The sequence below is a fragment of the Cygnus olor genome, chromosome 5 (genome assembly GCF_009769625.2).
Source record: "Cygnus olor isolate bCygOlo1 chromosome 5, bCygOlo1.pri.v2, whole genome shotgun sequence".
NCBI classification, from domain to species: domain Eukaryota; kingdom Metazoa; phylum Chordata; class Aves; order Anseriformes; family Anatidae; genus Cygnus; species Cygnus olor.
The window spans coordinates 63,626,250-63,644,689 of NC_049173.1; the positions used below are offsets into that span (position 1 = coordinate 63,626,250).

General features: G+C 40.4%; 1 protein-coding gene across 8 annotated transcripts in view; it reads right to left on the bottom strand.

The window, feature by feature from the left end:
* Window positions 1-18,440, bottom strand: part of DENND2B (DENN domain containing 2B) — a 166,964-nt gene that overhangs the window by 106,028 nt on the left and 42,496 nt on the right. For 6 of the 8 annotated variants that reach the window (XM_040559046.1, XM_040559052.1, XM_040559047.1 and 3 more), the window contains one exon: window positions 18,190-18,281. The exons of 1 other annotated variant lie outside the window; for it this stretch is intronic. The gene's annotated coding sequence lies outside the window, so the exon portion shown is untranslated. Of the gene's footprint in view, window positions 1-17,493; window positions 17,727-18,189; window positions 18,282-18,440 lie in introns of those variants that run through there. One more of the 8 variants, XM_040559049.1, reaches the window with a different exon arrangement.

Below are 18,440 nucleotides of genomic sequence, written 5' to 3' on the forward strand. Positions count from 1 at the left end.
AATATATATAATAATGGACTGTGCAGAAAGCACCTTGCTTCTAAGTCAGTTTTAAAATTATAGATATCTCAGAAATCAGTCACTTACAGACATGAAAATGATATAAGGCCATGGCCAGAATTATAAAAAAACCACCATGCCCAGAGCATTTTGAACTACTTGCTCTTGATTTATAAAATCATCCCTACTGATAAAACAGTCAGTCCAAAAGCTCACTGAAGTCAGCTTGCATAAAAGCAAGCATTTTAGTTTGCTCGGAATGCTCAAAATTGGAAGATGCATTTCTATCAGTTTTTCTGTGAACAACAGCAGTTCACAACTAGGAAATTTATAGATGCACTTTTATACCCACCTGACAGTAACATGTCACAGAATAAATATACTCTTTGTGCCAACAGGGTGAACCTTGAAGTACTTTTATTGCTGAAATCAACAGTTCTGCCTGAATAACAAAGGACCTCTATAGCTTCCACTAGGCAAAGGGAGTCCAGGCATCACGACTGCGGCCAAGGGCCACTGTACTGTAGTTTGAATCTTATTTCTAAGGCTTACTTTAAATAGCACTAGTGAGTTCTATAAGCTAAACAAACAAAACAACAACAACAAAAGTGAGCTGGAGAGGGGAAAAGACTTTAACTTTGAATGACGGGATCTAAAGGCCCTGTTCAGACTGACCAAGTAATTCGAGTCTTTATCTTAGCCTATAGGTGGTGTTTTAATACACACCCTCATTCAGAGCTGTGTGGAGATGAACAGTTCCACACAAATATAAAGAAGGTAAGGGAGGTAAGAAAGGGTCTTCCTAAGGATACGTTGTGAACGAATGACAGGGATGGCTGCAGAAGCACCAGCATGTCTGCTCCATACGGACACAGCGGTTCAGACAGACAAGCAGTTCATCAGGTTTTCAGCCTGAAGAACATGCCAGAGAATTTTACACTGACTCAATCTAAAAACGAGCTCCTACTTTCTATACAGATCTCTTTGAAAGTTCATCAGTACTGCTAGACTCAGTTGCTTCACATTGTTCTTCTCACCAGAGTTCCCAATAATCCCCCAGAGTACATGCAAAACGTGGGGTTTGGGGTTTGTTAGGGTCGAGGAGGGGAGGTAAAACTAAAGTTCTCTTTGTACACTATAAACAGCAACAAAAAACCCACACCTCAGAAAGCAAACAGACCCTCAAGTACAAGTTTCAGAAAAAGCTATCCTATGATTAAAAATTTTCTTTGGAAAATAGGTATCCAAGTCAAAAGTTTACGGACAGAACAGGAAAAGAAAGAAATATTTACATTTGTACTTGCATTAAGAAACCAAAAATAGAAATGTATGGACAAATAACCATTTAAACTAATGCTTTGGAAATAAAAGAATTTTAAAACACCACTTAACAAATGGATTTGACCCAGATTCCTACCGTCTGTTTTAAAAGAAAATTCTTGAGAACAGTTCACAAGCATGTTTCTGGTAATTTATCTGAATTGTGTAACAATTTTCAAAGCTTAATTAAATTAAAAAACAAAAAAATTTGCAACATCCTTTCCAACTTTGCTGTTTGCACACCTCCTTACCAGTGAAGGCTATTAAGAGAACCTGAACTAAAACCAGAGAGAAAAAAAAATGTCAATCATCAGTTGAAAGGGAAAGCTCTAAGTGACCCTTCTACATAGGACGTAAGGGACCCAACAGATCAGTGAAGTAACTGTAGCTCCCTCTGCCATTTCAGATGGTCCCTGGTCCCTGCCCCATCCATGGCAGTGTTCAGGGCCAGGTTGGATGGGGCTTTGAGCAAACTGGTCTGGTGGGAGGTGTCCCTGCCAACGGCAAGGGGTTGGAATTAGGTGATCTTCAAGGTCCCTTCCAACCCAAATCATTCTATGATTCTTGTGAAAACATTGTTTTCAGTCTAAATTGTTTTTTTCTTTGTCTTCTGATTCTATTCCTCAGTTCATTTATAGCGAGATAAAAAAGCTCCTCTCAGCCTTCAATTTGCTTTGTTTTTGAAGGAGTCCCTTCCTGAGAGCCATTTCCTGTTGGTTCTAGTGTCCCTAACTTCAGGAAACTCCAGACCTACTCCATATTTAGGTGCCTGTCCACCTCAGCCAAGCTCATGCTACAAACTAGTTGGTACACCTCTATCACAATTTGCTCTTTGAAAAGACAGATCTTATTACAGAGCCATTTTTAATTATCTTTCTGTTTATTAAAAAACACGCACACACACAATCATGTTTTAAAAGATTACTTGACCATTCTATTTGACCAAAGTTTCTGTATGTCCCTATTAATAAATAAAGCCAAGGCAAAACCAAAAGTCTTTCTTGGCAGTTCAGGGATGAAGTTGCTAGACATTGATAAACCTGCAGCCCTGTATTATTAGCAGTGTTTTTATCTTATCTGTCCTGCAAAGATGGTGCATAGACCACAGTATATTAGTGTTTTCTGAGGAATATTTCTCAACAGTATCATAATCTATGCTAATAATATTAGTTTTAAATGAAACAAGAGGAAATTTCTGTTTCTAGCTGCCTGGACTAAATACAGACCAAATCAGCTGATTCCACTATAGATAGTTTAAATTCAGTTGGTGAGACAGGATGAAACACTTGGCTCCCAGATTTCTGCTGCAGATGAGCAACATCAGCCCTGTCATAATGAGGGGGAAAGAGGAAATTCTTTGCATAGATAGGGCAGCATACTTCAACAGAGTCCAATTTACAAGGTGTCATTTACCTCTGCTTGCCCAATACGCACAAGTTAGCAAACTGGTCAAAATGAGGTGCTTGTATTGTACCTGTCGTTCCATTTTTCTCAAGTGCAACTCAAACAGATGCTTTTGACAATCTAGCCCATGTCTCAACTTTTAGTCTAAACTCCACACACGGTTACTTAGAGAATATTTTTCTTAGCTCAAAGAAAAAAAAATGACATTTCTATGCTTTGAAACTACAACCTAGCAGAAAGAACGAAGACAGACATAAATATAGCCTTAAAACAGAATTTACCTTTTCTCAGCCAGTTACAGGAATTCATCACCTTTAAATATCATGGTGAAGAAGAAGAAGAAATTTTTTTAAAAAAAGTTTCCATTTAACAGATGTAAAAAATCACACTTCAAACTTTTTGCCTAAGCTTTTCTTTTCTGTTTTGCATATCATTTTTTGTTACTGTCAACATTATAACATAATCCATCTGAGAGGTTTAAAAGTAAACTGTTTTAGGCAAGGGGAGAAACCACAGTATGTTAACTGACAGGAGGTTTTGGCTCCTTCTTTGTCTTTAAGCATCTATTTCTCAGCTGCTGTTTCTCTACAGCAGGGGCCAGAAAGTTTAAACTTCAGTCCAAGATTCCCAATTTCCTAATACATGTTATCTAAGCATATTTTACTTTGTTTATTGAATAACTAAGACATTATTGCCTTCTGGCTTGTTCACCTGAGGATAACCAATACTAAGTCACATCTACTAGAGACTGTGGCTTTCATCTAAGCTTCTAATGAGATGGTAATAAGCAATGTACATGGCTGTGAGGCTGTCTAGCAGTTATCCCTGTCTGACAGCTGACAGAGGTGGGACACAGCTGAAGACCATAAAACAAGACATGAACAGAGAGAAATGTGATTCCTCTGAGCATTAGCCAGTTTTCCTTCAACTAAATATAGAGCCATTTTCAATAAGTAAATTTCAGACAACAGTTACTAACCTGTTTATTTACAAAACTGAAGTGTTTTCCCTATGGCATATACTCCACAGCCATCTGCAGCACAACAGATTTTACATGTGAACAGTCTTAACAGTGGAAGAATGAAAGCTTGTAAAATATGTATCCTTGTCGATGTTGGAAATAGCACAATTCCAAACTAGAGACTAATGCTGAAATACAATCCAGGGGCTGCAGCTCCATTCATAAACTGTCCCATTCGAAGTCCAGAGTCTGGAATGAATTTCATCCTTGTGTTCAACCAGAGAGCCACAATTTATTATAGTGCTGCATTTTTCAGTTTCAAAACCATATCCCTAATATTTTTCCCTGTCAATTCCAATAGAGATTAGCAAACTTCTCAACCATGATCATCCACAAAGAGAAAATGCAGCAGAATCCAACTGCCCACAGATACAAAGAAGCAAGTGCAGTTATGTACCACAGGACTAAAGTAAAACGAAACCTACTGTGTGTACACAGCTCCAAACTTTGAAGCTGGAAAGGCATCAGAAGGGTCCTTCTGTTATTAACAGCATTAAGTGGGAGTCAGATCTCAACTGTACTTCAGCTCTGCTTGTAACTCACCACCAGACTGTCTATACAGCACACTAGCACTATTACTCCTGCACAGTATCACTGTAATACTTCCTGACAACTTCAAAATGCAAAGTAAATAACCAGTGCTTTCTATTCATCACATGTTCTGCAGCTGAGATGCACCACAAAGATACTGGATTATTTAGACAACCTAAATTTTCAGAGCTGTCTTGAGACCTCCCTTAGGCTCTGTAGGGAGTTGCTACCCTCTGATGTTCAAGACGAATTGGGATCCAACCACACTGGTCTGTATGACCATTTCAACCTACAGGTTCACTGTTTTTTGCAGTATTTGGCTCCATTTTCTAACACTGTGTCTTAGAATATTTCTCTGGCAAAAAAAAGCACACCAAAAATTGCAAGAGATCTAACAACATTTTAACATTTTAATCAATTGTTCTCTCTATGCTGCAAGATGAAAGACGCGTCTGATGTCAAAGCACCACAAACTAAATGCAATTTAAATAACTACACCAAAATCCTTGGGCTAGCACAATTGCCACACTGGGAGAGGGAAGGAAGGGAAAAAAAAAAAACCTCTAAAATCAACCAGCTTGGTAATCTTCAGCCCAGAAAATCCAACCAGTGATTTGACGTGCCATTTTTAAATACTAAATTTTCTCAGCTAACTCACAACACTTACTGCACTAGAACGCCATAACTTGTTCAGAATATACCCAAAACATACCACAAAATCAGATTTCCACAGGGTATGGAGGAAATGACAACAGCCACCACGTATGGTCTTCTTCCACAGTGAAAGTGATTTATTTGCTAACTATAAACCAAACATTCACGTGCTGGCAAAAACTTTCCATTTGATGACTTAAAAGCATGTGTTTTGACCAGTGTAAAACCACCACTGCATCTCCTTTGCTTAGTAGTGTTCTTACATTTCAGTGACCTGGTCATCTAAAAATGTATAGTAAATCAGTCTAGATCCCTCTGAGCCTTCAAACTCTATTTGGCTGACACTGGGCAACTGCTTTACAGGATGGATGACAGAATTTAAAGTGAACCATGCTGTGACAGCAATTGCTGCAGAGTATCTTTTCTAAATTAATTTCTGAGTGGCTTTACTTGCGACTAAGGTAGCAAGTATTTTTAATGTTTTTATGTTAACTAAAGAGCATGGCAGCTATAACTCCAATATCAGAAAGAGGTTCACCTTCTATGTAAGAAAGCAATGTGCCACAAGAACTTCGGTGCATTTTCATTCAGCTTTTAGCTACTGCTTCTTCTAAAGATTCCATCAAAACACAGCCAAAACTGTGTTCTATGAATCATCACTTAAATGAGATCTAATTATTCAACTATTTTTAAAGCCATGCCTTTCCTTTCCTCATCTGTTCAAAGTCATGCATGCCAATTTCCCTCCAGAGCATTTGTCTTCACATCTTTCCCACAACTGGAAGTGAGTGCAATTTCTTTTCCACTCACTAACAGCTTTCAGATAGAGAACAGAACTGAATACAATACCCTGCACAGCCTCCTGGATATACACCTTTTTATCTAGTGAGAGAGGAAGAACAAAGTCTGTATAGGCATCTACATGCAGACTCAGTTTTCTAAGACCTGATCTGCTGCTTTGCATACATCACAGATTTATTGGCTGGAGAAACAACAACAAAAAGAGCTGAGAAAGTTGAGGTTGTTCAGCCTGGAGAAAAGAAGGCTCCAGGGAGACCTTATAGCAGACTTCCAGTACCTAAAGGGGGCCTACAGAACAACTGGGGAGGTACTCTTTGTCAGGGAGTGTACTGACAGGACGAGAGGTAACTGTTTTAAACTGAAAAAGTGCAGGCTAGACATAAGGAAGAAATTCTTACCTCTGAGAGCTGCAAAGCCCTGAAACAGGGAAAAGTTTTTGATGGAGAAAGAAAATCCCTCAACCGTCTTTTTACTAAACATCCCTCTTAATTTGTATGGTGCAGACACTCTCCCCTTACCCTTCTGCTTTCATCACTTTTTTCACCTCTTATTCTTTGCTCCTGACCACTCTTTTGTTTAACAACTGCAAAAGGAATGCTGCCCAAAGACCCCAGACTCCCAGGTGAATCTTCTTAGCCCTTGCTGAACCAGCTTCTGCACAGCTTAGGACAACTTGGTTTCAATTTCTCTTTTCATCTAAAATGAAAACCGTTCACGTTTCTTGCTACAGTGATGATGCTACATAGTTGTTGACCTGAAAAGCACGCTTTTTCTATCTGAAAAAAGTAAATACAGTTTGGCCAATGTGACTTCATATCAGTTCAAAGATACATCATTTTAGCACACACAAGAACACAGAGCATAGGTACAGGAACAGCTTGCAAAGGTGCTTACAGAATTTGAGTTCTACCTCCAGAGCACTCAGGACTTCAACATTTCTATAAGTCAGTGGGACCATGGGGCTTTTGAGAGCATTGTCGTTGGACCACAATAGATACCTGGAAGTCTTTTAACTGTAATGAATTTTTAGCAAAATTTCCACATCTACCTACAAGTCAAATTCATTTTTATTTCAATAGAGCTTCAAGCTGTTTCTTACAATTTTAAAATTTCTTAGTCCAACCAAGTGCTCAAATACTTCAGAAAATTGATCCTGTCTTTCTCTAGGGAGTGCTTCTGAATTTGAGGAGTAATTTCGCATCCAAACTGGGTGCCTGTTCTCCAGCTACTGCAGAGTATGTTATTATAGGGACTAACAGAACTAGCATTACAACAGTCTAAATTCTCCATCTTACCCCTTGTGAGTCCAACCATTTTTTGTTTTGGTTGCTACCACATCAATACAAAGAAAACCAGTCTCAGAATAATGACAGCTTTTCTCCATATATGACTGTACAATAATAAGAAAAAATAATAAGTGGTCTAATATAAGCTTACAACAAATTCCTAACTATCTGGTCATCTTAGTTATTAGGTGACAGTGATCCCTCGATTCCCAAGGACGATGACTCAGTCAGTTATATGGGAATACTGTCTGGGCTTCAAATTCATTTTTCTTGGAAAAGATTTTAAAGTCAGAGTAAAAATCCCCAACTAGGATGCAAATAGCTAAGAAACTAAGCACTTTAGCACAGTTCTAAAAAGCCAGTTTTCCACTTCCCCTTCTGAACTGCCTGCAGGAATGTGCTGGGTACAAAAACAGAATAGAAATGCAAACTTCCCATTGAGATACTGGATGAAGAGATTTTGTGAGTACTCTATTTTTAACCACAGATTTGTGACAGGAAAGAAATGAGCAAATGGATGTACATACTGACTGATTTATTCTTCCTACCAGAAGATAATTCATAATCAGAAGATAATTAAAGGCTCTTCAAAACCAGTTTGTGTGTGTCTGTCTGTCTGTCTTTTGGAGAGTTAAAGGTAAAAGTAAGGCAGTAGGCCAGTTAATTCAACAGCGATGCTATCAGGCCTAATTTTTATTAACCCAGTTATTATTACACTTGCTACCTAGGAAACTTAGCCACAGACTAGGACTTACCATTCTGAACACTGTACAGGAGGAGAGAAAAACACACACACACACCAAAAAGTTAGTTTCACTTGAGTAGTTTTTCTTCAAACATCCTAGCAATCTGAGTTTACTATGATGCTTTCACAATTTCTTGCATGACCACCGCATTCCAGAAAGGTGCAATGAAAGAGGTAACTTGCTGTGACTGATTGTTGCTGGGAGAGGAGAAAATTTCACACTTAACTTCATGAATCAACTAAAGCTTAATTTTGCTGCAGCTTTGAAAAGGAATATGCAATAAAATCGGTAATGCTGCATACCATTGCCACCAGCTGCCCTTGAGCTCATAACAAGCGTTCCTCTTGCCAGGCTTGCTTCACTTAAATTTGGCTTTGCCCCCCACATTAAAAGGCAAAGATAATGCCAGACTGACTCCTTACGTCTGGGTCTGTCCTTACACTGGTGATTAGCTCCCCACAAGTCTGAGTGAAGTTCTGGAAACAATCATGCTGGTGTCAGTCAGGCTAACTCACAAAGTTCATACAATACAACATTTTTATCAACCCCTTTTGACTAGCTGTCCTCAAATGATGACCATTGTACTTTCATTGTCAGAGACATAATAGAATGTCAAATATTGTAAATAAATACTTCATTAGTTAAGCATTGCCTTCCCCTTCTTAATAAGTCTTCACACTCTCAAAATAGAGAGTCTGATTGAATTTGCTTTAAAACTGTAAACCAAAAGTTATTCCTTGCAGCACAAGACCCAGCTATGCTGAGGCACATGGTGGTCTTCAAGAACAAACACATTTCTGTCCCTTGTCTTTCATTCTGTCTTCTGCTGAGTGCACCTGATCATTCAGAAAGATGATTTGTTCCCCCCCTCTGCAATTGCTCCCACAGAGATCAGGGGAGCAGTCAGTTGCCATTAGCACAAGACAGAGTTCATTTTTCTGAGGTATATCTTAATTTCTTTTTATAAATATATATATTCATCTATATGTGGTTCATTCAAAGTCATCACCTCCAAATTCGGAATGACAACTGTGTCACTATGAACACTGTACTTGTGAGCAGCTGACCCATTTCCTATTTCTGAGATAACACTGGAAAACACCAGCCCGGGAGTTACTCAGCACCGCCTGTACAAAGGCTTGATGTGGTCGAATGAGATGGTCAGTCCCAGAATGTAGTCTTGATCTAAGCAGGCTAGCCTCTACTCTCTTCGAAATCTCCGCTGGGTAAATTTAGGATCTCCTGAACAAAAACTGGTTTGGAGACAAAATGTTGCTGGTCACATTTTCAGTGCTTGAAGTCTGTTTATATAGCTATCTGTGGTGAGCAGTAATTCACACATATATACTATACACACAGAGATATCAGCTAGACTGCACATGACCAGTGTGTAGTATCAGGATACAACCTCATGACCTTCTGATACAAAGCCCAAGTGGTCTATCGCTTAAGGAAAAAAAAATCCATTACCTGCCAGTATTAGCAAAGCTGTATCCTGTTTGCAATTCCCTGTATAGATGGACTGAATGCTTATGAACAGATTTGATTCAATTCAGGAAAGGGCAATTATATTATACCTTCCAAAGCTCCAACTCTTTTTTTTTTTTTTTTAATCAGATTATCCAGTTTATTCAGCTAATATCTTCCTCCTTCCTTTTACCTTCTCTGCAAAAAAATGATCAAATACTTATATTGCAGATCATTCTAGATTTCAAAATTGAAAGATTGGTGATAAAAAGCAATTTCTGAATGTCTATCATTTTATTCTTTTTACCTCATTTCATATCTGTATGCGATTTGTCATATGACATATTAATAGATGACCTACAGATAAAAAAAATAGTTGCATATTGCTTCATCTTATAGTGTTCAGTGAGGAAATTCAAAGGGAGATAAGATTATGAGATAAATATAAATGAAATGCTCCTGAACTCACTCCCAGACAACCAAAAACAAACAAACAGCCTGCAACAGAGTAAGCCTGACTGCTTACTCCACAGATGAATCCCAGCCAGCATTTCTCCTGAAGAAGCCAACGTACCTATCTGAATGTCCACTGCAGAACAGCCGGTTTGACCCAAAGGTGCCCCAGCCTGCCCTGTAGTTGTCAGAAACCAGTGCTTCCACCCAGTTTCCCCAAAAGTTCAGTCTGACCTTTGATGTTTCCACGGCTGTTGAAACAATGAATAAAACTTCTTAACAAATGACAAAAGGTATCAATTCATCACTAGCTCAGCCACATACAGGAGGTACTGCAAATTACAGAGGAATGCAACTAGTCCTAGCTGGCTGGTTCATATACAAAGAACAGAAACAGTCAGTAACGAAGAGCAGGAAGAATAATTTTCTCTTATCCATATGCTTTCCTGACTAGGGCCTGTAAGGGATTTGCTAGGGAATTTGCTGATAAAACACAGCTTTGTCACATTTGTCAGACCTGAGGCTGCCATGGAGACAAAACTGATGTGACAACTGCTAATGAATCACTGTCACAAGGGCAATCTGTCCAAGCTGATGGATTTGCTGCTCCTGTTCAGTGGTGGGCAGCAGTGAAACAGCCTAGCAGGCTCTCTGTTTCACCCAGATGCTGCGAAGGTCCTGGGCTGCTTTGTTTTGGGAATACCACAACAGGTTTGTCCTTTTCTCATGAAAAGAGTCTTTTTTTTTTTTTTTAAATGTACCACTATAATGCTTCCATGAGCCAGCATCTCATTTGGCACCAACACAAGCAGCAAGAGCTCATCTTTCCCAGAACAAGTGGTGACTCACTTTGAAGCCTGTCTTGTCACCATGTCCCCAAAGGTGACTTGATGCCAGGTCTCAGAAGATAATAAGCTCATGTGCATTGCTACTGTACGCAAGGGTCATTTACCTCACCAGCAGCACTGTTGCCAACATGATATTATGCAACTAACAGAGCTCTGCGAGAGGCTGATGCACAAGGGAACTTCAGCTAATGCAGCCTTTTTTTGCACATGAAAATTTTAATCAGATGAAAGAAGAGGAATCTGTGTGTTGTTCAGGATTTAAGGATATCATACAGACTGGCCAGAACAGCCGTTAGCCAACAGCTTAAATCTCCACATAAATGGGCACTTAGCAATCAGCCTGCCACATCCAGAACAAGAGTTGCATGGATTTTCCAGAAAAATTATGGAAGCCTTCAGCACAACCCCACTGGCTTCATCTTCCTCTACCTGAAGATCTGGCCTTATTTTTAGAGCAGATCTGTACACCCACCTTACCGGAGTGATCAGTGGCACAGAAACCGTGCTGGGATCTGCCAACAAGGTGCAGCAGCTGATGACCTCGGGCTGCCCCCAGTTCCTCCCTTCTTCCCAGATGGTCATAAATCCCCAGGAAGCGTGCTGTGCTTTTGTAGTTCACAGCAACAATTTGTGTTTACATTTGTTTTCTACTGTCCATGCACGTCAGCCAATAGTAAATAAAACACAGCAGGGACCTTAGCTCTTGATGTGTCTCAGCAGAACACTGGATAATGTCTCCATACATAGCAGAGGAAAGCAGATCTTAATGCAAATGCCAAATTTGACAGTATATTATTCTATCCACTGGGTCTGGCAGAGAAGAAGAGATTGTAACCTGCTGATGGGATATGTGCACAACCAGCTGGTATAGCAGCCCCCTCACTGCACACACAGTGCCAAGCGTGCAGACTGGAAGTGAGCATTTCTAACTGCATTAAGGTTCAACCTCTGCCGACATCCAGCCTTTGCATGCAACAAATCTCTTTTACAGGGAGAGTTCAGCTATAATAGGACCCTGCTGGACAGAAAGGGAAAAAAGCCCCACTCTCAGGGCTATCCTTCACCCATCTCCATGGTCCCAAGGGACAAAGCAACCAGGAGGGCAGAGGCAGCACATGGTGACAGGAAGGGTCCGTTAGGACCTCAGCTGCATGTCCATTCCAGGAGCACCTCCTCCATACCCTGACAGCAGCCCCAGCCTAGCCCACAGGGACACCGTCTCTGCCCAGGCGACCACCCAATCATCCTCACAGACACAAGCTCTCTGCCCTGAAAAACACACAGGCTCCTCCCAGCCCAGAGCAACTGGGAGGGCAGTTTAGCTTTCTCACCCCACGCCATTCTTTGCTCTCACCTTTTCTAACTTCTGTGCCACAGAGTCCCAAGCAGAGGTAGAGTAAACAGTCCCAGGAAAGCAGGTACATTACAGTGTCATGGCAGAGGCTCATTGCAGTTGGAGTGGGAAAACCTATGCAGATCATCTTGTGCAGAATCACGAACAGGACTGGCTCTCCTTCCCTGCTGAAGACTCAGGTGAGGGAAAGAGCCTCCAGCAGGAGCTGTGCTTCAGCTGCCCATGCTGGGGAGCAGTGTCTTGCTTACAGGCAACATTACAAGGGCAGTGCTTTCCACAGGAAAGGAAAGTGGACAGACAGCTCTTTGTGCATGTCCAGAGGGTGATACTACTCAACATGCAACCTACTGCAATGTGCTGTTACTAAATAAAAGAGCGCTGCAAAAACATCATTTGCCCTTTGGTCTTCATATGTTCCCAAAAGTCAATCTGCTGCCCAAAGTGTGAGCTAGCAGGGTCAGTGCAATGGTGAAAACCAATGTGATGCAGAACACAGCAGCTCTAATGCAGAGAGCTGATTCCACAAAGCATATCTAGTACCCAAAAATGTTTTTTCACTCTTCGTTCTGAAACCAACTTGACTTTTTCCTAAAGCCAGCACCAGAATGAGTCACCTGAAATTATTTTCAGGCAAGTTTCTGAAGACTGAATTTTAATGTGCCCCCTTCCTATTGACAACATCCCAGGACACCCCAGGGGAGCTTTCTCAGGAAATGCTGGCTGAAAAGTGCAAGAGGCTGAGTTGTGCAGCTTCTTACCTACCCCAGCACAAGTCTGAACATGTTGACAGCAGAGCAGTATGAAGATGTTTTAGTCCCCTACAAATCTTTTGGATAAACAGAATTGTGTTCTACATCAGAGATTTTTCTTTGTAACTTTAGTCAATACTTTCTTGGCTTGCCACTCTTGACAACTCAGCCATAAAACAGCTCTCTGGAATACTCCATTCAAATTAATCAGCTGTCAGCTATTCTCCTTTTAAAACTAATAATAGAAGGTCTGCATGGGCCGGGCCTGTGTGAGACTGAAACATGGGAACATGAATTGTGCAGCTGCAAACGCTTCCATGCTGTTGCAGCTCTCAAATTGCTTTTTGCTTTCTACCAAGGAGGCACGAAAGTGCGTTGTATGGAGCACATTTTGTACCGTCAAAATTGTCGAACTGTCCCCAACCTGTCCCTACCATGGTAAATGCTTAGTGATGCCTTTCCACTTCCAAGCATGCTTCAAGGAAGGGGAGGGATGTTCTGGCCATAAACTAGCAGGCTCAGCTGGACCAGGAGCACAGGATAATTTGATGGCTTGTATCCTTTGGATGCCAGCTGCGTAAAGGATGCCAAACTGCACTCTTGCCATTGGCAGAAGTTTTAGCCTCTGATTCATCTTCTTGTCATCAAACTACACTGGGGGGTGGAGGGAGGAAACACAACAAAAACAAAACCAAAAAAAAACTGTTCAAGCTGGGAACTCTGCCTCTGACTGGATGGGGAAATGGGACTCCTTTGAACACCCCTTGCATATGGCAGTTTGGCTCCAAGTAGGCAGAGAGAATTAATGCTATGGGGCTGGAACTCAGAATAAGATCTGGCACTGGAGGAAAGCCAGCTGTGCAACACTCCACTAGCTGCTTAGTAGCCTCTGTTGTTGTCACGTGAAACTGAGGAAAACCTGGGAGGTTCTGCTCCAAACGTGCTCAGGATAGGAGCACATTTGAAAAGCCTTCCGAAGGAACAGGAAAAGCACCTGCCTCTCCCAGGTCTGCCAGCAGCTAGTACTATCACGGGACTTTGCTCTACCAACAGAAGGCTCATTTTCAGCCTGAAAAATTAAAAAAAAAAAAAAAAAAAAAAAAAGTGCTTCTCAGGCTTTTAAGAGAAAGAAGTTTAAATCCCAGACCGGAAGCCTTAATTATAATGGATTTGTGTGAAAGTTGCCAGATCTCTCCCTGCTCTGTGATCAGGGCTGTGCCAAGAGTCTGCTTTGTGTCACGCTGGCAACTGTGTTAAGTTCAGAAAAGCAACTAGGTCAAAGATGCAAAGGCAGAACAGAGATCACTGATTAGCACTAATGAGCCCCTGCACTGCAGAGCAGAATGACAGTGCAATCAATTCAAGGTTCTTCCTGCAACTAAAGGTAGCCACACTCATATCTCCAGTGTGTGCTGCTCAGAACAAATAATTTTGCACTTCACGTTTTACACCTTCAAAAGTCACTCAGAGTCACCATGGCCAGAAGACAACACACAAGAAGAAAGAACAGTGCGAACTGGTTGTTCACACTGGTAGAACTGAAATTAACCTACAGAAAATGAAGGAAAGATTTGAGCATCCTCATAAGAAGCTCTTCCAAATATGCAGCCCTGTTGTTTTCAATCTACAAATTATATCTATTGTAAGCATAAGGTTACATAAGGAAAATACTGATCTCATGTTCAAGAATTTAATGGTACATCTGTCCACATCTGTAATAGGTTCTCTGAAGATCTTCCAGCCTTCAAACTGTAGAAACAGAGACAACTATATTGTTTTTACAGTGCCTTAGACTTTCAGAAGAGAAAGTGAAGACTTTATTTATTTAGAGAATGGAGTAAGAACAGAAACGAGTATTGAATGACAAAGTCAGTAAAGTATGACAAAGTCAGCCCTAGACTTCTAGATAACTTCACTTCATTCACAAATCAGTCTGTTTCCAGCTAATAAAGACAAACATCCACACAGCAATTAACCTGGAACTCACTGCAACTGGTAACAGGGAAACATACACATCAGCCTGTGGGGTGGATGGAGCATGAGTAGTTACACAAAAGATGATCTTATGCAAGATAAAACAAGCAATTAAAACTCAATATAAAAATTACTTGTTAGATAATCAAGGAGAGGCAAAAAAACATTTCTGCCACATCCTTTCACTTTCCCTCTAACTGCAATGAGGCAACATAACTAATCCTATCAAAGAACACATCAAGCTCTCTGGAAAACTCTGAGACACTCACTATCCATGGACAGAATGTAGGCATGGAGCTCACAGAGAAAAGTGCATGGGACCAACAAGGAGATCTGTGTCGGGACAGCAGTGTTAAACAGCTCTCTTCAAGATGCACAGATGTAGGAGTACGTGTCCACAGGATCTGTGTTACCCAGAGCCACTACTCCTGTACAAACTGCTGTGAGAACTCCGCACAAGTTACTGGGTACAGCAGCAGCCTTCTTGAATTGTTTACTCCTTTAATGAATGGAAAAAAATATAGTGCCAATGCCTGTGTGCAGCTGGTTACATTTAAGACCAGCCTTAGTAGGTCAGCTAGCAGGTATCTTGTTATGAGTGCAGTTATAAATATATTATGATTGATTAACTTTTTTAATTTCCTACTGGTAAGATCTATATAGTATATTACATACGCAAATTTCATTTGGAACCATTCAGAATACTAGGACACTTGAAAATTATATTAAATTACTAGGAAAATGATGCCTTGTATCATTTGACAAATTAACAGGTAAATACTACAATACAGCCACTATGGGAAATGCCACTTGGCCAGAAATACTGCGACAGAACTCACCCGGCTCCCCGCTGCACTGCACCACAGAACAGGTAGACTTCAAAAAGCAACTATTGCCTTCAGGATGCCCACTTTGCAACATCTGGCAGAGATCTCTCAGGAGTATCAAACTGACTATCTGCAAAACGTAAACACTTGCAAGCAGTGGTTCAGATTTTGAAAATCATAATCATGATTTCTGTCTTGGAAATTTCAGGGATGAATAGCATTTTTTCCACAAATGAGCCTTAAACTTAGGTAATCATCATGGTATTACTTCTTAAGGAGGAAGATTGTCTGAACTAATACATCAGCTCCCCAGATAATAAATTTCTGTTAAAGAACGGCACAAGGATTTCTTATTAAAGTCCTTCCAACAATCAAACAGAGGAAAAGTTACTAATTTTTTCAACCATTGAACCAGACTGTTAATTAATATTCACTAACAGCAGTATTTTATTTACAGTCATGCTGGCCAAATCTGGTTGAAAAGGGGGACACAAAGTGTTAGACTGTGCTGATTAGTGACGGTTTCACAGAAGACAGCTGTCAGTTCTGTATGTGTGCTGCAGAAAGACTGCCTTCCCCGTGGCAGCCTCATGAGTACTCTACTGAGGGATCACAGTGATAACAGTGCTTTCCCATGAAAGTCTTCCTGGAATTCTTCCTTGAAGCACATCTGATTCTGCCCTTTAATCAAGGAACAATTTCCACTCGCACACACAGATGTAGAAATAATAGCCTTGTGTGAGGAGTAGAGGTGGAGAGGTGGATTTGATTTCCTTTCACCGCACTTTTCCCTACCTAGAATGATGATAGCAGAAAGCAGAAATAAGCATCATCATTATCTCCAGTGCGTGTTAGCAGCCACACAGAAGCCAGTCAGCAGTGTCTGGTATTGTTTGTTGCAATACAAAAGACCCTCTGTTTGGAAAGTTCAAGAAAGAAAAGTGAGAGCCTGTGGCCTGGTCCTGTAGTCAAAAGACTAAAACAGAGGCTGAGAAGTTCTCAGGCAGGACCTTTGAAGTTGATGGGAAAACTCCCATGGACTCCAGCATGCTTTGGATCGCATCTGAAATGCACAGAAGGGATCAAAGCAACATAAAAGTAGAAGCAAGCATCTGCTGGAGGAGAGTTTTAAACAATGCAGGAGTGACCTAAACTTCTCATCGCGATTATCAGTACAGAGTACTTTTTGTGATGTTCAACAAAGTAGTACTGTATCAATTTTCTAAGTCTCTTCATTAAGACACAGTAATTGTACATTAATTATTAAAATGCTATGAATGCCACCCTAATATTGACTGTGGACTACAGCATTTAACAAACATCTCTAATGAAAGGGGAGAAAAAAGCCTCTCTCAATTGCTGAATTTTAATTAATTTTTTTTTGCTGTATTTCCCTCCCAACCCCTTCCAAAAAGGCTAGCTTAAAACTATGAAAAACACACAAGGACTGAAAGCCTTATTAAGAACAATGCTGCCAGCATCATCTATTCATAAGCAGCAGATTGAGACAGAGCCCAACTCAAAAGAAACTCTTTAGCAGCACATCCTCCAAACAATTGCTAAAGGATCCCAAGCGTGTAGAGGTTCCAAATCCTCTGCTCTATTAAGATGCAATTAATTTTCTCATTAAAGATGTATATAGAAACATCTGGGGAAAAAAAATGTTTCCTGAATTCTGTAACACTTCCACAATTATTTTCTTGCATACAGCAGTAATTGTTGCAGTGTTTTGGATGTTTTCTAGGTCCTAATGACATTTTCAGGGAAATAAATTTTTAGAAACTTTTTTTTGAACACTTCTTGCAGCCTTTGCACAAGATTCAACAAAGAGCCAAAGCATCTTTTTTTCTTTTCCCCAAAAAAATGCAGGATGTTTCCTCTTTCACTGGCTAATAGAATCCAACTGTTGCTGCATGACATCATTCCCCAGAGCTAGGGAATCCAAGCTAGCACAGACACTCGGGCTGGGAGTAAACACCACAGAGAGGATTAAAAAAAAAAAAAAAAAAAGCACTCTAAAATGGGAGGAAATAACATTTAAAAAGCAGTTTTTGTTACCTGAAATTTGGAGCATTCCCCTTTCCACTCCATTCTCAGATTTGTATTTCCCAGACAAAACTCTGTCTTATTATCTGAGGCAACCAGAAAACCAGTCGTTTAGCGTCTAATACCTGCTGTGCTTCCCACAACTCCTTCATATGACCTTTCGCAGCACTGATTCCAGCTAAAATGATTGCAGAGAACACAGACTGGCCGGGCCAGTTGTCATGGAGATCTCTCTCTCTTTTTTCATACACACGCACGCGCGCGCGCACACACATTTAAACAATTCTGGGAGGCATCCACAAAACAGCATGCCTTTTCATCAGCTAAGTTTTTGAAGCATTCCACCCCTCCTCCAAGCCCTTCCTTGAGTCAGCCCAGGAAGCTGAGCTTTGGTCATGAATCGATTGTTGAAATCAAAGATATTGCCTTTAAAAAGAAAACAACAATTCAGGATTAAAAAAAAGAAGAAAAAAAAGAGAGAAAGAAACAAAATGTGACAGAGAACTTATACTTTTTTCTCCCAGGAAGGAAAACAGATGTTTGCTTGTCAAAGGTCTGAACTAAAAGTGAATCTATTGCGTTCAAACCTGCAGGCTATTTGTCTTTGCGCAACTTGTTATGAATTTGATATCTGAAAGCACTAAAGCTTTGTTGAAACACAATTACGCAGGTTACATGAAATGCTGCTGGCATGACCTGACTGCTTACCTTGTTGTTCTCCCAGTACCCAGCCAGTAACCTAATTAGCACAGGTATTATTCATCGTGGTCATTCAGGACTTCCTGTATCCTTTCATGTTTCTGTAATTAAGAAGAAATCTTCTGGTCAGGAGCATGCAATGCTTTTTGACAAGGCAAACAAAGTGATCCCCCAGCTAAACAAGAAAGAACAGATATATTTGGAATTTTTCTCATACTGACTATAAGTTTACATGCCTCTAACCCAAAACTCAGTATCTC